The 19,779-nt window shown below is 54.4% G+C and overlaps 2 protein-coding genes across 6 annotated transcripts in view; one reads left to right on the top strand and one right to left on the bottom strand.

Moving 5' to 3' along the window:
* LRRC8A (leucine rich repeat containing 8 VRAC subunit A) overlaps window positions 1-18,322 on the bottom strand; it is a 28,351-nt gene extending 10,029 nt beyond the window's left edge. The window contains exons 1-2 of the mRNA XM_021691474.2: window positions 18,284-18,322; window positions 14,956-15,062 (exon numbers count right to left, since the gene is read on the bottom strand). The gene's annotated coding sequence lies outside the window, so the exon portion shown is untranslated. The remainder of the gene's footprint in view (window positions 1-14,955; window positions 15,063-18,283) is intronic.
* Window positions 18,323-18,587: 265 nt separating this feature from the next.
* Window positions 18,588-19,779, top strand: part of KYAT1 (kynurenine aminotransferase 1) — a 32,982-nt gene continuing 31,790 nt past the window's right edge. For 4 of the 5 annotated variants that reach the window (XM_021691478.2, XM_021691476.2, XM_021691482.2 and 1 more), the window contains exon 1: window positions 18,588-18,634. The gene's annotated coding sequence lies outside the window, so the exon portion shown is untranslated. The remainder of the gene's footprint in view (window positions 18,635-19,779) is intronic. The other variant, XM_021691481.2, reaches the window with a different exon arrangement.

Genomic DNA, 19,779 nt, shown 5'->3' with positions numbered 1-19,779 from the left:
AACAAATAGGGAAGTTTAAAAAATTCTGCAAGGGTGCTTGTAATTATGTCCATATAGGATCCTGAGGGGAGAGACTCAGACACAGACACACACGTGCACACGCACGCACGGTAAGGGGTGGGGCCGGGCAGAGAAAGGACAAGAAAACAAGACTGGTCTCCGCCCCACGCTAGATGACATCACATTTATGATATTATCTCTGGCAGTGTGCATCCACGCGTGTGTGTAAGGAGCAAAGCTCAGGGAAGTAAAGTCACCTGCCCAACGTCACTCTACTACTCCTCAGGGCAGAGTCAAGACCAAACCCAGGCCTGTCCCTCCACCTCCCCATTTGCGTCTTCATTGCTGCACGGGCCCGCTGTCCACCTGACTATGCCAAGAGTGCCAAGAGACCACGCCCCGGAGTCCAGCTTCCCTGTCCCCTGGGGTTCCCAGAACTCAGGTCACGATGGGGCCAGCAGATGCCACCACCCGCCCTGGGCCACCAGCTCCAGCCCAGAGGTCAGCCTTCCCGGTGAGGCCAGGACTCACAGGCCAGGGTGAATGGCCACCCCACAGGAAGGCCCGGGCCTCTAATGACCAGCTGGCTCCTCATACCACCCACACTCCTGGGAAAGGGGCACTCCAGGGGAGGGCCCGCTGAATCATACAGCCGGCCTCCAGCTGAAAGAAACCCGGACACTTGTCCCTCCCTTCCCAGTTCCCCAAGTCCACATCCAGGCAGGCACCCAAAGGCTGGGGACAGGAAGGGAGGAGGGGCCAAGCCAGAGGGCCTGAGGGCATGCAACAGCCTGCCCCTGCAGTGTCCAGAAAGAGGACGCCAGACACTGGGGGCGGTGCAGTTTATGACCAGGCAGGATGTGGTTGCAGCCTCCGAGTTTTGGAGGGAGAGTGGGTGTGCCATCCCAGTGAGGACCCTCCAGTGCGGAGTTGCCTCTGGGCCCCTGCTGACCCGGGGCTTTCTTTGCACATGTCGCCTCTTGACTTCCGAGGTGGAAACTGTTCACTGCTCCGTTTACAGGTGAGGGAACGGGAGGCTGAGAGAGGGAGGAAACAGCCCCATCCATTGTCTGTTCCGGTCTGGTTCGGCTGGCTCTTACCCTCCCCCGGCCCCAAACACCGGGTCTCCAGCACATCCTGAACTCGCTGCCATCCCGCCCTTGGCTCAGCCCTCCGGGGACAATAAAAATGACCAAGGTGTGTCCATGCCTCAGGGGCCTCTCGGTCCAGTGTGAGCGTGTGCGCAGCAGTGGGAGAGGGAGAGCCTGGGACAGGGCAAGGGGCAGCTAGGGCTACAGCCCGAGAGACAGATGCCACCTCCCTGCTGAGAAGGCCTTCGTGGAGGTGCGGGGGACAGAGCCAGGCACCCTGGCTCGGGAAGGCAGAGCTGGGAGGCCAGCGCAGGACCCACCTCGTGGGGGTGGCCTGTCTGGAGGGTGGGGATCACCCTCTAGCTGCCCCGTGTTTCTGCCACCGACTCTGCCACCAACTCACTGTGCAACTCTGGGACACGTCACCGCCTCTCTCTGACGGGGTTTTGGGAGAAAACTGGGAAGAAGACACAGGTGCCAAACCCCAGGCCTTAGTCCGCAGGGATGCCAGGGAAGGGGCGCCTGCCCCGCAACCAGGCCCCCGAGAAGAAACAGCTAGGTGGTTGGGGCAGCCTGCTCTCAAGTAGCTCTTGCTGAGGATGTGGGGGGAAGCCAGGGGCCAAGAAGGCTGAGCTGGGTTCTGCCCGCCTTGACCTCACTGCAGGGCCTTGGGTGAGGACCTCACTGGCTCTCGGCCCCAGGTTCTGCCCAAACACCTCACGGTGCTGCTAGGAAGCGTCCACAGAATTGTAGGCTTTCACCGTGCTTAGCGCACAGTGGGGCAGGCAGGCAGTTCTGGCACCTCCTCATCATGCCCCTTCAGGGCAGAAGTCTCCGGAACACAGTAGGTACTCAACAAAATCAGTGGGTCTCAAGAGAGGGCGTGAGAGGGGGGCAGGACAGGGCCGGGCCCGGGTGTGGCGGGGAGGCAGGGCAGCAGTGAGTTTCGGGTGGATGTGGGCAGGGCTACACATCCTGATGGGGAGGAAGCAGAGGCTCCCGGCCCTCCCAACCCAGAGGGCCCTGGGGAAGGAAACAGACCCCCCAGGTAGGGATCTCCACGCAGGGACCAGCTCCAGGAGCCAGTGACTCAAGGGCACTAAACACCCACGGAGGCGGGGGGCAGCTCCCGTTCCCAGACTGAAGACTCATAGCCAAGTCCAGGACATGCACATTGTTCTGGCACCGTTTTTTTGTGTTTTGTTTTTTTTTAAAGTAAGCTCTCCACCCAACGTGGTGAATTCACAATCCTGAGATCAAGAGTCATGAGTCATGCTCTACCGACTGAGCCAGGCAGGCGCCCCCACCCATTTTTTTCTCAAGATTGTTTTATTCGGGTAATATATACATAGCATAAAATTTACCCCTTTAAACTTTTTTAGGTGTATAATTCAGTGTCATTAAGTATACTTCCATTGTGCAGCCGCTACCACCATGGTCTCCAGGAGGCTTCCGTCTGGCTAAACTGAAACCCTGTCCCCAGGTAAACTCTAGCTCCCCATTTCCCCTTCACCAGACCCCGGCCACCATCATTCTACTTTTTTTTTTTTTTTTGAGAGAGAGAGAGAGATGGGGTGGGAGACAGAGGGAGAGGGGAAGAGAGAAAATCTTTTCTTTTTTTTTTAAGATTTTATTTATTTGATAGAGACAGCAACAGCGAGAGAGGGAACACAAGCAGGGGGAGTGGGAGAGGGAGAAGCAGGCTTCCCGCTGAGCAGGGAGCCCGATGCGGGGCTCGATCCCAGGACCCTGGGATCATGACCTGAGCCCAAGGCAGACGCTTAATGACTGAGCCACCCAGGCGCCCCGGAAGAGAGAAAATCTTTTTTTTTTTTTTTAAGATTTTATTTATTTGCGAGAGAGAAAATGAGAGACAGAGAGCATGAGAGGGAGGAGGGTCAGAGGGAGAAGCAGACTCCCTGCTGAGCAGGAAGCCCAATGTGGGACTCGATCCCGGGACTCCAGGATCATGACCTGAGCCGAAGGCAGTCGCTTAACCAACTGAGCCACCCAGGCGCCCCGGAAGAGAGAAAATCTTAAGCCGGCTCCACGCCCGGCACAGAGCCGGATGCAGGACTCGATCTCACAACCCTGAGATCAGGACCTGAATCAAAATCAAGAGTCGGACGCTTAACCGACGGAGCCACCCAGGTGCCCCTCTACTTTCTGTCTCTATAAAGTTGACTGCCCTAGGTACTTCATAAAGGTGGAATTGTAACAGTATTGGTCTCTTGATGTCTGGCTTATTTCAGTTAATAGAAAGCCCTCATCCATGTTTTAGCATGGATGTCAGAATTCCCTTCCTTTTTAAGGCCGAAATATTCCCCATACCCATTTTACAGATAGGGAAACCGAGGCTCAGAGAGAGAAGCCATGTGCCCAACTTCACCTGTAAGTGACAGAGGCCTACCTTCAAAGCCAGATCCACGGGGGAGCCCAGGCATGCAGCGCCTCCAGGGGGCACGCCGCTAGAGCAGATCCCACATAGCAGCTGCCCTGGGACACAGCCGGTCCGGTCAGGAGAGCACCACAGGGAAACGGGCAGACTCAAGGAAGTGGGGATCTTCCTTCCCAGTTACAGAAAGCACCCTTTTCAGGCCATTTCCTGCAGGCAGTGTGTTCATCCCCTCCCTGCACTGGGCCCTCCCTAACCGGTATGGCCTCCTAGCAGACGTGTGGAACAGCTTCTCTCCCACGGCCTGTTTCCCTGTCCCAGAGCAGAGACTCTGTCGTGAATGTGACCACAGTTTGTAAAAGGTGGTCAAGGGGGCGGCTGGGTGGCTCAGTTGGTTAAGCCACTGCCTTCGGCTCAGGTCATGATCCTGGAGTTCCAGGATCGAGTCCCGCATCGGACTTCTGCCCGGCAGGGAGTCTGCTTCTCCCTCTGACCCTCCCCCTTCTCATGCTCTCTCTCTCTCTCTCATTCTCTCCAAATAAATAAATAAAATCTTAAAAAAAAAAAAGGTGGTCAAGGTGCCCAGGGGCGTGTGATCTCAGGCCTGTGCCCACCCTGGATGCCTCCCTTCCGACTGCGTCCCACCCTGAGGTCAGCCAACAAGGCTTGATTCTAGAGCTGCTGATGCCACCAGACATCCCCTTTTCCTGGCCACCCCTGCGTGTAGCCGGCAGGGAGGGAACAGCGTGTCCAGGAGCCAGGACTCCTCTCCTAAAAGGTGGCACATTGGTCTCCCCATCCATAAACTAGGGGTGTGGGAACAGAAACCCCGCCAAGCTTTCAAGACTATCAGAAGGCACAGAAATGAGGCTTCCCAAACTGCCTGTGTGTGGGCCCTGGGTCAGGTGGAGAGCAAGCCCTGAGCTACATGACGTGAACTTAGCGCTGGAGGGACGGCTGGGCCAGTCGGGCCTCTGCCCTGGGTGCTGGAGTGACCCTGGGCAGGCGTCTTCATGTCTCTGAGCCTTAGCACCCCCATCTGTGGAAGGGGGCTGAAGCAGACATGGGCCTGGCCCCCCAGAGCAATCCTGACTTCAACAGACAGTTAGGGGTGATTGGGAAGTGCACAGAACAGGACCAGAAAGGAAGGAAATGGAAGAAGCAAAGCACCCGCAGGGCCGGCAGACACCTGGCAGAGAAACAGGTAGGCGGGGCCTGGCCCACAGTAGGCGGGCAGTAAGCACTTCCTGCCACTAGAACGCACCATGGCCTTTTCAATGGAACCAAGGAGCTCTGTTTGTAATACCAATGTGGAAAAAAGCGAGATCCAGAAAAATAAATAAATACAGTCCCATTCTGATAAACCCTTGACCAACAGTCCCTGCCCTGTGCGGAGGGACGCCTTCTCGGAGTGGGAATAAGAAACCGAATGAAAGGAAACTTTTTTTTTAAAGATTTTATTTATTTATTTGAGAGAGAGAATGAGATAGAGAGAGCATGAGAGGGGGGAGGGTCAGAGGGAGAAGCAGACTCCCTGCTGAGCAGGGAGCCCGATGCGGGACGCGGGACTCGATCCCAGGACTCCAGGATCATGACCTGAGCCGAAGGCAGTCGCTTAACCAACTGAGCCACCCAGGTGCCCTGGAAACTTTTTTTTTTAACCAGCGTGCATTATCTTTGTGATTGAAAAAATATCAGAGTTCCAAAGAAACAGAGAAGAAAGAAAGAAAGAAGAGAAGAGAAAAAGGAAGAGAAAAGAAAAGAGAAAGAGAAAGAAACCAAGCAGGCGCCTGGGTGGCTCAGTCATTAAGCGTCTGCCTTCAGCTCATGTCACAATCTCAGGGTCCTGGGATTGAGCCCCCCGCATCAGGCTCCCTGCTCAGCAGGGAGTCTGCTTCTCCCTCTGCCCCTCCCCCTTGCATGTGATCTCTCTCTCAAGCTTTCTTTCTCTCTCAAATAAATAAATAAAATCTAAGAAAGAAAGAAAGAAAATAAGAAAGAAAGAAAGAATCGGCCCTCATGTGAAGCTCTGAGAGGGCAGTTTGGGGAGGGCAATGGGGAGCTGGGTCAGATCAGGTCAGGTCTCTGTCCCAAGAGGTGGGGAATTTGGAGAGGATCCTGAAGAGAGGACAAAGATCAACGGGTTGAACTCAGGCAGCTGAGAAAAGACAATAAGGCAGTGTGTGTGCCTTGCTGTCCCCTGAGTTCTGGTCCAGCTACTTTTCCTTCTTCCGGAACAGAGGCCTCACTCTGAGCTGGAGACTGTGCCCTCCTAGAAGTCAGGGATTAACATCCACCAGTGAGGTGGGAGACCCCTGGCTGCACCCAAGAAAAGCCTGGGAGGCAGTGGGCAAGAGACCACCCAGGGGCTGGGGGCTCGGGAGGCTAGGAGTCCCACAGTGCAGCGGCCACTCCAGGTTCATCCGGGTCCCTTATACAGAACCCAGAATATGGTGGAGAGAAGACCTGCTGAACTGGGCGGAGCCCGGGAAGGACGCAGGAGGAGGGAGGACGCCAATTGTCTGGGAAAGATTCTAGGACAAGAATCAGTTACAGGAATGTTCATCACAGTGTTATTTATGCCCTAGGAAAATTGGAAACCACCCAGGTGCCCATTATGGGCTGACTGGTTAAATACTTATTAAATGATCAGATGATAGAATATGTGAAATAATAAAAATGCATTAGAGCAAGACACCAGATGACTGGGTGAGAAAAAAACCGTCTGGAGTATGTGACCTACAAAAGTAAGTAACAGGGGCGCCCAGGTGGCTCAGTCAGTTGAGTGCCTGACTCTTGATTTCGGTTCAGGTCACAATCTCAGAGTTGTGGGATCAAGCCCTGAGTCGGGCTCCACACTCAGCACAGAGTCTGCGTGAGATTCTCTCTCTCTTTCCCTCTGCCCCTCCCCCTGCTCACGTTCGCGCGCTCTCTCTCTCACAAATAAAATCTTAAAAAAAAAAAAAAAAGAATAGCTACAACAATTTGGAAGAACAAGGTGGGAGGAGACTTAACTACAAAGCTACAGGAATTCAGCCGATGTGGTGCTAATTGTAGGGATAGATGGATGGACCACAGGAACAGAAAAGCAAGCGTAGAAACAGACGCTGCAATGTCTGGAAACAGACATGACAGTGTTGGCTTTGCAGGTTAGGGGGAAAGAATGGGCATCCCTGAACGGAGTTGGCTGTCAGCTACTCACGTGAGAAAAGCATAGCCTCATCCACTTCCTTAAATGAAAAAAATTCCAATGAACTGAACACCTAAGCCAAAACCTGAAAATGTTTAAAGAAAGAGCTAAGAGATCAACTTAGGAAAGGATTTCTTATTGGAAAAGTATGAATCCTAAAAAAAAAAAAAAAAAAAAGGAGAAGTATGAATCCTTACAGAAGACTGCTACTTTGATCACATTAAGTTATAATATATGCGCATCGAAGAACGTAATAAGTAAAAAGAACCCACAGACTTATTAGAGATATTTGCAATGTGCATAACTACCGAAGGATTACTATCCAGGACAAATACAGAACTCCTACAATCGCTTCTCGGCCTTTTGGCTAAGATCAAGTGTAGAACTCCTACAAACACAAGAAAAGAGACAATCCAATAGAAAGAAATGGCAAAATACACAAATAGGGCGTCTAGGTGGCTCGGTCAGTTGAGCATCTGACTTTTTTTTTTTTTAAAGATTTTATTTATTTATTTATTTGAGAGAGAGAAACAGCATGAGAGGGGATAGGGTCAGAGGGAGAAGCAGGCTCCCCACTGTGGGACTCGATCCCAGGACCCCGGGATCATGACCTGAGCCGAAGGCAGTCACTTAACCAACTGAGCCACCCAGGTGCCCAGCATGTGACTCTTGATTTCAGCTCAGGTCATGATCTCAGGTCGTGAGAGCGAGCCCAGAGTTGGGCTCCGCGCTCAGCAGGGAATCTGCTTGAGATTCTCTCCCTGCCTCTCTCTCCCTCCTTCCCTCCCTCTGCCCCCCTTACCAACCCCCCATGAGTTCGTGCACATGCATGTGCGCTCGCTCGCTCACTCTCTCTCTAAAACAAATGTCTTGAAAAAAAAATGAATAGACAACTCATAAGAAAAAAATGCAAATGGAAATTAATATATGAAATTAATTCCTAACCTCATTACTAATCAGGGAATGCAATCAGATGCCATTTCACTCCACTGGGACTGGCAAAATGCTGAATTCCTACCTGGGGTTAGGATGCACACATCCTACAATCCAGCCACTCCTCTCTGAGATCTCAGAGAATCGTTACACACACGTGGAGCCATGGACAAAAACGCTCACTGAAGAGTTGTTCCTAACAGCCCCAAATCAGCGGCCACTCATCCATCAACAGGAGAAAGGATAAATCATCATCATCATACAATGGAATGTGAAAGCAACGAGTTAATGATCTATACCTGCATGTACCAACGTGAACAGACCTCAAAACGATGCTGAGCCAGAAAACACGCTACAGAGTAATGCCTTATATGTTATGTAAGGGTTTCTATAATGTATAATCCAAGTGTTGTAAAGCTATAAAAACATGCATGGAGAGCCCCCAAATCAAGATAATAATCCCCCCCCTGCCGAGAGGGAAGAGAAAGGGACTGTGGAAGAGGTTTCACTTGTGTCTCAAATATTTTGAGAAAGACTATAACTGAACCAGTTAATGCAAAAGATATTTGCCAAAATTTACCAAAATAATCATCCATTTCTACCCCTCCTGGCGGGTCCTCTCTCTGGTCCTCAGCCCTGCCAGGCTCAGCTGGAGGCAGCAGGTCTGGACCCATTGCCAGGGCAGCAAATTCAGCTCCTCCTTCCAACTGGGCTGGCTGCTCCTGACCAGCATGGCGGCACCTGTGGTCTCTTAAGGATCCCGCAGAACGCAATCCCACCCCTGCCTGGAGCTGCCCTGCCCCCAGGGAGCTGCCCAAGTCGGTAGGAGGCAGCCAGACCCTTTTCCACTTGCAGGTGGGAAGAAGGGGGGCCGGGTTCCCGTGGTGAGGCCCTGGGTGGGGGTCGGGGGTCAGAGAAGCAACCCAGGGAGCCCCTATCTTCCCCTTGGTGACAGGCAGATCTCAGGGAGTGCAAACAGCAAGAGCTTTGGAGCTGCGGAAGACAGGTTCAAAGCCAGCTCTCACCTGAAATCCTTCCATGACCCCGGGGCCAATTACTAGCCTGAGGCTCTGTTTTTACAACTTTAAAATAAGAATAGTGCTCCCTACCTCATATCTCTGGATATAGGGACCCAAAAGATGTCCAGGGATTAAAAAAAAAAAAAAAAGATGCTGTCCAGTAGAGGAAAATAAAGGCTAAATACAGGCTCTATGAAAGAAGCCAGTCACAAAAGGACAAATGCTACAGGAATCCACTCATATGCGGCAGGCAGGCAAATTTATAAACACAGAAAGTAGAAGGGTGAGTGCAGGGCTGGGGGAGGGGAGGGTGCGGAGCTACCGTTTAACAGGGACGGAGCTTCATCGATTTGTGTGCAAGATGAGCACAAATTCTGGAAATCACTGGTGGCTGCACCTTGACATGATGGTTTTAATGCTCCTGAAGCCACACTTAAAAATGGGGACGATTTTTAATTTTCCAGTTATGGGGATCAGGCCGCAATGTAACGAAATTAGGAGAAGAGAAGCATGATCTCATTCTTCTTCCAAAAAAATCATATCAGTAACTTATTGCTGTACGCATCGAAAAATCTGGAAAGCTATACAGAGAACTATACGTAGGTAAGTCTGAGGGTGGGTAAGACTGTAGCGGGTTGTCGATCCGACACACTCTTGTATCATTGAAGTTTGGTACTTTGATGAGTAGGAAAAGTACCTGGGGAGAAAAGACCTTCCTCACTGTGTGATTTCAGAGGATTGTAAAAGTTTATGAGAAGGACCTGCCATCTACTGAGTTAGGAGAAGATGAGGCCGCCCTGCCTGCCCCACCCAGGTGACAGACACTCCACGGGGCGCTGTTCTCACTGTAGGGAAGGAGCACCCAGGCTGGGTAAGCTCAGACCCTGGGGACAAACGACCTTTGCTCTGAGCCTCAGTCACCTCAACTGCAAAATGGGAATATTGCCGAACCTACCTCAGAGGCTTCTTGTGACTACTTAAATACATAACGTATCCTGCCTGTGGCCCAGAGGAAGGTGCACTATGGTTACAACCCACCTGCCATCACAGAAAACCCTCCCGGAGCTCAGTGGGGGAAGACACCCAGGTGAGGGCTGAGCCACAAGGACAGGCACCTCCAAGCACAGACCAGACCACCCGGAGCCCTCCAGGACCTGACCCGTCACACAGGCCACACTCAAGAGCCTTGAATTTCTGGAGCCCCCACCAGGCTCAGGACCCCAGTAAAGGATGGAGGTAGAGAGTTGGCGATTTGCTCTCAGAACCACCCCTTAGGTATCCCTCGACATTGTTGCTTTCCCCCTGATGCTTCTTCCAGAAGGGGAAGGGAGTCAAAGAAATGACCCGCTGCCCACTCCAGCCCAGAGGGGGACCACCCAAGCATGCTCCAGCCCCCACGTCAGCCTGCAGACCTTTGGCTTTCACACTCGAGGCATGGCAGGCAGGCTGGGCTGCGGGTAAACAGGGCACAGAGAGTCTTTTGTTAAAGCCCAAACAGAGATGTTGGGCAAGCTTCCCAGGCAAGAGGGGAGGCAGGAGGCTGGCGCCCCTCCTTGTACCACACTTGGGAAGGCAGTCTGTCCTTCTAACGCTCTCCCAGGGAAGGGAGAAGGGCCATTCTCCAGAGGCCTGAGGAAGACAGTGGGTCAGGGGCCCTGCCCCGGAAAGGCTCCGGGCCTGCGAATCTGCTCCTCAGTCAGCACCCCTGGGCCTCCTCTGGTCCCAGAGCCAGGACTGGGAAGAAAGTTCTCACCTCATCTTCAGGGCACACAGCCCCGACCCGCTCAAGAGCAGGGCATTGCCCTCCAGGCCCCCACACCCACTTGGGGTGAGTCAGCAGCAGCTGGGGGCACTGCCCGGCTGGGCACTCACCCCGCAGAGAAAGGCACACCCTCACTTCCCGGGAAAGGAAGAGGGGAGGCAGTCAGGGCAAGAGGGGGAAGGCGCAAGTTTCATTTCCAAACTGCTCTCGCATTTGGGCTGGGCCTCCCAAACAGGTCCGTCCTCAGGCAATCTTGCAAGGCTGTGGCCTACCTGACGGGTGAAGGGTGACAGGTGAGGGACACCACCGAGGGCTCCCATCCAAGCCACCGAGCAGCAGGCCAGGCTGGAGGCCCAAGCCGCCCCCTCGCCCACCCAGCACTTCCTGTGCCTCAGCTGCCCATCCCTTCACCAGTGGGTGACCTTGGGAAAGTCACCTTACCTCCCAGGGCTCTGGTTTCCTCATCTGTAAAATGGTCATGCCTTGTAGCAAAGACTGAATGACAGAGTCCATGGAAAGGTCTGGCCCAGTGCCTGCCACGTATTTAAGACCACCGTAGTAGCTGCTGTTCTTGTTACGGCTGCCAGGTTTCACCCGTCCCTTTATGGGAGAGAGGTTAAATGACCTGCCCAAGGCCACAGAGCTAGAAGGTGCTGGGACAGATCCCCACAGGGCTGATTTTCCATTGTGCCAATCTGCCTCAAAGGCAAGCAGGTCTCCCGGGCGCTACCTGAGCACCCAGAACCCCGCAAATGCTTGCTAGGACAAGACCCCTTCACTGAGGGGTATGTGGAATCAAGGCCGTTACAGGGAATCCTAGCAGAATATACTCAAATGCCTCTGGTATCTCGGGGATAGCTTTAAGGAAACTCTAGAAGGGAGCCCCACTCTGTTGGGTCTGGGCCCACAAGCCAGGTGCCACATCTGGGCCCTGGGGGCAGAGGGGCCTCGGTCTGCTATGAGCACCAGCACTGCGTGCTTGGACCAGTTATGGAATGGGGGCAGGAGCACCCACGGGAGGCTGCAGACACATCTGCTGAGACCCCAGGGGACCGGGACTGAGGCTAAGGTAAGCTGCCTATGGCCCGGCTCTCTGGGCTGGAGGGGGGCTGCCCCCAGAGATCGTGACGCAGGGTGCCAGGGGAAAGGAGTGAAGGGCAGGATCCCCGTGTGCCCAGCCCCTGCCCAGCACATCTGTCAACAGCCAATCCTGTCAGAGGGCGTGAGTTTGGTGGCGGCACCTCTGAGGGTGTCCAGGTGACACGTGAGGGCTGTGGAATTTTACAGCCTCTTTTCCTCCAGTGGAACGTCGCTCCAGGCAGGCTATACGGCAGCAGTCCATTTAATTTTGAGGTTTTAGGCCCTCAAGAGACAGTTAAACATAGAACTTGCTACGCGATGCAGTAGGAACGCACTGGGAAAGATAGCAGGGAATGTTTGTGGCTGGGAGTAAAAGCCGTTCTAGAAACCTCAGTCCCACACATCCTTAAGGAGGGATGGTTAACCCCCCGCATGTACTGGGAAGTCACTAGAACCCCCAGTCCTGAGGAGAGCTCGGCCCTGCTTCTACACCAAGGGCTAATCACAGGGACTCCTTGGCCACAGCGGGGACCAGGGCTGAAAGCGTCACCCTGCTCAGCGTCTCCTGGCATGGTCTGCAGACCGACCACCAGCCTCGCACCAGCCTGGGAGCATCCTCAAAATACAGATCCCTGCCCCCCAACCCCACCCCCGGCTCGGGCTCTGCAGGTGTGTGCTGGGGGGGTCCCAGGGAACCCAGCATTGTAAGCAAGCCCCTGGGCAGCTCTGAAGTGCCTCCGAGCCTGAGAACCTGGAGAAGGAAAACAGAAGGTGGGGTAGAAAGAGCATAGGCTGCCAAGGTAAACAGATCCGGCTTCAAGTCCCAGCTTTGCCACCCGCAGCAAGAGCCCTCGTCCCTCCAAGCCTTGGCCTTGAGCCTGTAAAACGGTGGAACCACCTCACAGAGGAGAGCTACTATGTGTACGCAGTGACCCGGCACACCGCCCGCCCAGTGCTCGGACTGTGGCCGCTGACAACGACCAGGGACATGAAGGCCCCGCTGCTAGGAGGAGGGAGAAGGTGGAGAGGCCAACTCCTGGGGCCAGAAGCATCTCGAGCAAGAAGAAAAAGAGACTGCAGGAAAAGAACAGGAGGAAGAAACACAGGTGAGGAAGACAGGCCAGTGAGCCCAACGAGGCCACCAGGTAAGGATGCCTCGTTCCCAGCTCGACCCTGCCAGACCACAAAACCAGGTGGTCAGGCCTGAAATCCCTCCTGCCCCAACAGAGCAGCTTTAGACCCAGATCACAGGGCAGCCTTCTCCTCACCTGCCCACCCTCAAGGTTACAACCCAAAAGGAGGGACACCTGGCTGGCTCAGTCGGTGAGGTGCCTGCCTTCGGCTCAAGTCATGATCCCAGGGTCCCGGGATCGAGCCCCATGTCGGGCTCCCTGCTCAGCAGGGAGGCTGCTTCCCCCTCTCCCTCGGCCTCTCCCTTCCCCTCCTAATGCTTTCGCTCTGTCTCTCTCAATGAATAAATTAAAAAATCTTAAAAAAAAAAAACACCTGAAAGGAGAGGGGCGCGCCTGGCTAGCTCAGTTGGTGGAGTGTGTGATGTCTGATCTTGGGGTAGTGAGTTCGAGCCCCGTGTTGGGTGTAGAGATTACTTAAAAATAAAATCTTAAAAAAAACCTGAAAGGAGCATTCCGAAGGGACCAAGACGTCCCCGGGGAACTGCCAGGGTAAATGAGTCAGGGCCATACTCAGGCAACACAGCAACTCATGCGTGTCGCTCCCAACTCCCAACCTGGCCCCTGCCCTAGGCAGATAGCAGAGGCTGAAGCCTCTCAGGCCGGCCCATGCCGTTCCCTCCAAGCTGTCCCTGGCACGGAGGAGGAATTCTGATCTCAGATAAGTAGGACCTGCTGCTTCCTGCTCATCCCTGGCCAGAGAGACCTCAGCTCAGGCCTCCCCTCTCCTGTCGGGGAGGCAGAGTTCCTCAAAACCAACAGGAAACTCCAGCAGGGGAGGGCTGGGGTTTGCTGACCTTGTCCCAATAAACAGGAGAGTCAACAAAATCACACACCAGGCATTTCCTAACCCCCCCTGTGCTGCTGTAAACGCCCTCACAGATAGCTCCAAACCCCGGAATGGTGAGGAGGGGGCAAGAGGAGTGTGCCGACGGGGCTCACATGCAGATCCACCCTTGCCTGGGAAAGGGGTCCTGGGGGAGCCCAGAAATGAAACGGGAGCAAACTGCGAACCAGCAGCCCTAACAAGACTTGACATGGGAAAAATAAGCAAACAGTAATAATACATGTGGAATAATACAATCCCCATTCATATCTCTGGAGATGGGGATCACGGGAGACTTTCGCTTTCCATGACATCAAAACCAAAACATTATAAAAACATATAGCAGACACATGGCTATATTGGTAATTACCAAAAAAAAAAAAAAAATTACTATTTCTTTTAAAATCCTGGCTGGGGAGGGCCAGGTCTTCCTTAACCAAAAGCCAAGGTGACAGGTAGATGCAGGGAGGCCTCGGGCAGAGAACAAAGGACCGTGACCTGGGATTCTAGGATCTGGTTCCAGTCCCACATCCCTCCTTCCTTCCTGAACTCTTGGGCAAGCTGCTTCCTCCCTCTGAACCTCAGTTTCCACATCTGTAAATAAGGGACAAAGGCCACTGCCTGAGTTTCCTCAAATGGCCAGAGGAAATCATTGATAAGAGTGTGTTTTATAAATTATAAAGTAGTCCATCCAATGCTGCTCAGGTTATGGAACACGTCCTGGGACATACTCTGCTAAGTGCCTTCCCTCTATCAACATATTTAATCTTCAAAATACCCTACAGGGAGGTAAGGTGCTAAAATTATTGCCTTTTTACAGCTAAGGAAACTGAGGCTCAGAGAGGTAGGGTGACTGGCCAACAGTCCCTCACTGAACACATGACAGCGAGGCCTCAAACCCGGGTCTGACTATGAAGTCTGGGTCCTTAACCAGTGCACTCTCCTGCCTTTGGGAACTGGTTTCCAAAGTGCAGGCCAAGGAACCCTGGTCCCCAATGGTGTCCACGTGATCAAATAAGCATGGGGACACACAACGTGCTGGCTCCCCCTCCGAGCCTCCTCAAGCTCACTCCGATGCAGTCAAGGCTGAGAAGTCCTGCAGCAGGGACAACTTGTTTCCCAGGGTTATCCAACCACTGTGACCACAGAAACTGGTGTTCCACGGAACACACCTTGGGAAATGTGGTCAGGTCAGACTGACAAGATCTGCGCTGAGAGAGCAAAGAACAGAGGTGCACAATGAAACCTAACATTGGCATTCGAAGTCCAGCAGCCACATCCTCCTCCGCCGGCCACTGAGTCGGGAGAAGGAAGAAGCTTTCTGTCTCCTGCCACCTTTGCCCTAGATGCCCCGGATCTATAGTAAGAAGAGTAAAGGACTGCAGAGATGGATACTGCCCTTTGCCCCCTAAGCTGGGGAAGGCACCTGACTGGAGGCTGGCCTGGAGGGAGAGGGGCCCAGTCCTTACCCCGTGGACGGCTCTGCTATCTGCGTGTTGGCTGTCGGTGCTGAGGCTGGCCCACGTCTGTCTGGGCAGGGTCTTGGCATTCCTCTCGCTCCATGGAAGCCGCCTCCCTACGAGGAAGTAAGAACTACTGTCAGCAGGGATGTGTGACCATCAGAGTTACCTGCTGTGCTGCCAACATTTTCTGAGTGCTTGCTTGGTGCCAGGCCCTGGGCTGGGCTCTTGGAGTGACAAGAGAGAACCAGACAGGCTACTGGGAAATGCCAACAATTACCGCTGGCTGTGCGGAGCCCAGGGCTCCGCTGGGGGTACCTGGCAGCTACAGGACATGGAAGAAGCACTAGACCCAGACTAGTGGGGTGAGAGAAGGCTCCCTGGAAAAGGTGTTGCCTGAGTTCACTCCTGAGGAAGAGAAGAAGCTGGAGAAAGAGCATTCCAGGCATAAGAAACAGCACAAGTTTGCCTGGAAGGGAGAGACCATGACATCTAGACAATGCTGAGTGGTTCAGTCTGACTAGATCTCGGACTGGAGGTGGGAGATGGCTGGACAGGAGCCACAGTGGGGCGAGCTGGGTCCAGGCAAAAACAGAGCCTCAGCCCAGACACACGAGTTTGACTCAAACACAAAATCCAACCAGCCCCTATTAGTCAGGGAGCATTTAGTGAGCATCTACTACCTCCCAGGCACTCTGCTCAGAACCATTCACAAGACTCAAAAGGACAAGTCAGCAGGGTGGGGAGAGAAGTGTGATTAGACCACAGTAGGGGTGGGGGCGGGGAGTATCTAAACCACTAGGAGTTGGGATGGTGGCTCAGCCACCAGGGAAAGGCCAAAGGATAAGCCGGAGTTAAGAGGAAGGAGGGAGTGCAGGTGGGGAGTGCACGGACAGACAAAGGGACCTGAATGGCTCTGGGAGGCACTGTGGAGCCTTTTAACCACATTTACCAGTAAGCATTTCATGCACCTACTCAGACCTACTCAGTGCTAGGCACCGCGCTGGGAGGAAAGAAGCAGAAGACAGTCCCCAGCCTTGAGGAGAGATAGGTCAATAACCCAGTAAACCCACACAGGGTGACGGCAACTAGCAGTAAAGCACCTAGAGCTGTGAAGACCGGAGAGGCCACTAAGCCAGACTCTACCCCCACCCTGTGCTCCTCAAGGACGGGGTCCCCACTCAGGCTGGGCAGCCCAGTCACCTGCCCATGGCACAGCCTGAACCAGAACTCAGGCCTTGGGACTCCTGTCACTGATGCTTCTAGTCCTCCCTCTTCCAGGAAATACACACTGACCACCCCCAACATATTCACCCAGAGCTAAGGCCTCCTTCCTCTGTAATATTTCTATTATTATGCTGGCCACTGTGTCAGTGTTTTCCTGCATGCCTCTCCTCCCAGCCTGCAGCTCAGAGGAGGCCAGGGACTGTGTTCTCTAGCATCATTCTTGGTCCAGGCCAGGCACCTACTAACGAATGGCTCAGTGGATGAATGGACGAATGAATGATTAAAGGATCTAGGGATGGAGAGATGGTGTGCTGGGCTCTAGGGCCCCACACCTATCTCACCTGACTCCTCATGAGGTCTTAGACCATTAACCCGTGCCTCAGTGTCCCCATGTGAAAACCTGGAATCACCTCCACTCTCAGAGGAGAGGTAGCCAGGAACCAGGCTGATCCCTTCCCTCCAGCTCCTACAGGTGAGTTCCAGCCCAAGCCAGGCAGCAACCCAAGACCCAGCAACTTCCCCAAGTTCTGACCCAATGGGGCAATCCTCAGGATCCCCCTCTGTCCAGAAAAGCCACTCAAAGTTTGCAGAGGAAACTGGTGGGTGTGCTCAAGGGATGGAGTACAAAAGCACATCATTGAGTTGGGGAGGAGGGCAGTCACAAACATTTCTTGGGCCCCTGCTCTGTACCCTGGAAGGCAGAGGGGCATTAGACCAGAACCCAAAGCACCTCTAAGACTGGGAACACAGGAAGACAGAGGCCAGTCATTCATGCCCCAGCATCTCTCCAGTCCGCCAGCACAAGTCATCTGTCCTTGCCTGCCCTCACAAGCCAGAGGAAGACCTGACCTTCATGACGGCAATGTCAGTGTGACTGAGCTACGGGCACTGCCCAGCCCCTCTGAACAAACTCCCACTCCCCCATTCCCTCCACAGGAAATGTCACCAACAGCAGACCTCCTCCTCCTGCCTCCAGTCTGTCTGTCTGCCGGTCTGTCTGCTCCGAGAGGTTAAAGAAACTCCTAATGGAAAAGGTGGGTGAGGCCCATGGGAGCCTTTCAACTCCCCAAATCCCTCCTCCACAATTTAGGCCCAAATTCCCTTTCCCTCACAAGCTCTCTCCCTCCTCATCCTCACACCTCATCCTCAAAAGGCTTCATGGGATAGAGCCAGGGAAGAAGCATGAGGGGAGTGTGGTCAGCCCCACCCTTCCAGCCAAGTCCTAATCAGAAGGGTGTGGGACACCCCCCCAACCATCTCTCCTCCTTCCCAAAAAAGGCAGTCCGTAGTTGCATCAGCTGAGCACCAGCCCAATCTTGGTTCACTCCAGTCCAGACCAAGGGGAAAAAACAGTCAACAAAAGAAGCAGAATCATCGTGAACCTCAACCACCCTGGCCATGCTCCTTCAGCCTGGGAATCAACTTTGGGGGATCTCCAGCCCGGACCTCATCAGATCTGGCTCTCAGGCCCGTACGGATGCACAGGGCATGGGCAGGGCCCGGGGCCTCAGACCCTGAACCGGTCTTCCCGGGAACCCCAGTCCACAGGGGCCCCAAGATCTTAGCCAGGGATCCTGCCCCCAAGTCAGGGCACTGTTCCCGCTCGATCAAGAGGAGGGAAGGGTCCAAGGGAAGTGGAGTGGGCCAGGAGCCCAGGAGAAGAGAACCGGGGAAACCATTCAAAACGGAAAAAAAAAAAAAAAAAAAAAAAAGCTGCCAAGGAGAGGTTCCAAGGTGGAACCTCTAGGAAGTGGGGAGTGTGTGAGTGTAGGGGTTAGGATCTGGGGGAACCCAGGGGATGACAAGGGGACCTGGGGGAGACCAGGCGGAAACTCCCGGTATGTAGAGTGCAGGGAGGCACTGGGGTGCCTGGGAGGGGGCTCGCGCGCCGCGGCACCGGGAAGAGGGTGGGGCCCCGGAGACCTGGAGTACGGGGGAGCCAGGAGGTAGGCCGAACTGAGCCGCCGCGGGAGGCCCCCAGGGAGCCAGCCGCGGCGGGCAGAGCCCGAGCTGCCCGAGACGCCCGGGACCGGGCAGCTGGCCGGGGGCGTGTAGGAGTGGGTTTCGAGAAGTGACAGCTCGTGCCCTTTTCCCCGCCCTACCCGCTCACCTGGTCCCGCCCGGTCCGGCCGCCCAGCAGGCAGCCCCGCACCCCCGCCGCTCCGTCCCGCCGCCGGCCGCTGCGCCCCTCCGGCGCCTCCTTTTGTTTGTCCCTCACTGCACCACTCAGCCTCCTCCGCCCAGGAAGTGACGTCACCACAGGCGCGAGCGCTGCGGCTAGGGCGTCGCCATCTTTTTGATGGGAGCTCTTCGCGTCTTCACACCCTCAACTCCCAGGTCGCGCCATGTTGGTTTGGGGCGGAAGTAGCGGAGACCGGGCTCGGCCCCCTTAAAGGGACAGGGGCGGCTGTAACCTTCGGGGAGCGCTGGGGGACGAAGCGGTGAAGCCGCCGAGGCGGGGGTGAGTAGCTGGTCCCTGCGCGTTGCTGCCCCGAGGCCGGGTGTCGAGGCCGGAGGACATGGTAACCGGTTCCGAGCTCGTTTGTGCCAGAATACTCGCTGCGTTTGATGCTGCTCGTACGCTGAGTGGCTGCGCCGAAATTTTAACCCAGCCTGGAGCCGCCCGCGGGGATAAATTGCGCGCGCTTGACGCTGACCCGCACTCGAACGCTGGGACCCGCCAGGCTGTCCTCTCTGCACCCACACCCCGCACCCCCGTCCCCCGCGATAGTATCTGTGCGGAGGAAGAAGCCCAAGGTAGCTTGGCCATTTATGGGCAGAGCCGGGGCTGGAACCGGGACACCGCTCAGTGGAGCCTGAGTCCTCGCAATTCCCACACTGACACTAGTAACGGAAACCACGTTAGGAAATAATCCGTACAATGGAATGCTGTGCAGCCGTTAAAACGAAAAATGTTCAATATGCACTAACATGGAACGACTTCCAAAGATACCTTAGATTAAAAAAAAAAAAAAGGAAGGAACAAAAGAGCCGCGTTGATCGGCGCTACAGTTTGTGGAAAAGAACGTGTGTGAGAGTGTGCGCGTCTGCGGGTGTGCGCACCTCTGTCTGGTAACGTGCACAAGAAGTGGTTAACTGTGGTGGCCTCGGACAGGAGAACTGGAGTCCTGGGTACCCGGGCAAGGGGGGAGAATTTATTTCTTAAATAAGATGATGAAGATATAAGGGCTCGGATCCGTCAAGACTTGAGCCAATGCCTGGGTTCAGCCCTCCTGCTGGAAGGTCTGATTTCCCCCTGTCGTTAGAGGAGGGAATAAGGCTCAGAGATTAGGGATTTTAGTGATATCTCATGGCCAGGAAGGGGAGAAGCTGGAATTTGAGCCCTGGACGGTTTTACACTAATGGCCAGGGTCTCCTTATCCCACTTCCCACTGAGAAGCTTTTTTTTTATCAACCACATGACACCCAGCGTGGGTGTGGCACACAGGCTAATCCAAGTTAACTGTTGATTGGCTGTTTACTGACTGAACAGGTCGAACAGACCAGAGACAACGTGATGTGTAGAATGAAGAGAGGAACACTAGAGGCAAGAGCTCAGACTAGAATCCAAGGCTTGCCCTTTCCAGCCTGGAGACTGTGAACCTG

The sequence above is a fragment of the Neomonachus schauinslandi genome, chromosome 13, assembly GCF_002201575.2.
Source record: "Neomonachus schauinslandi chromosome 13, ASM220157v2, whole genome shotgun sequence".
NCBI lineage: Eukaryota > Metazoa > Chordata > Mammalia > Carnivora > Phocidae > Neomonachus > Neomonachus schauinslandi.
This window is presented reverse-complemented; position numbering and strand designations above follow the sequence as displayed.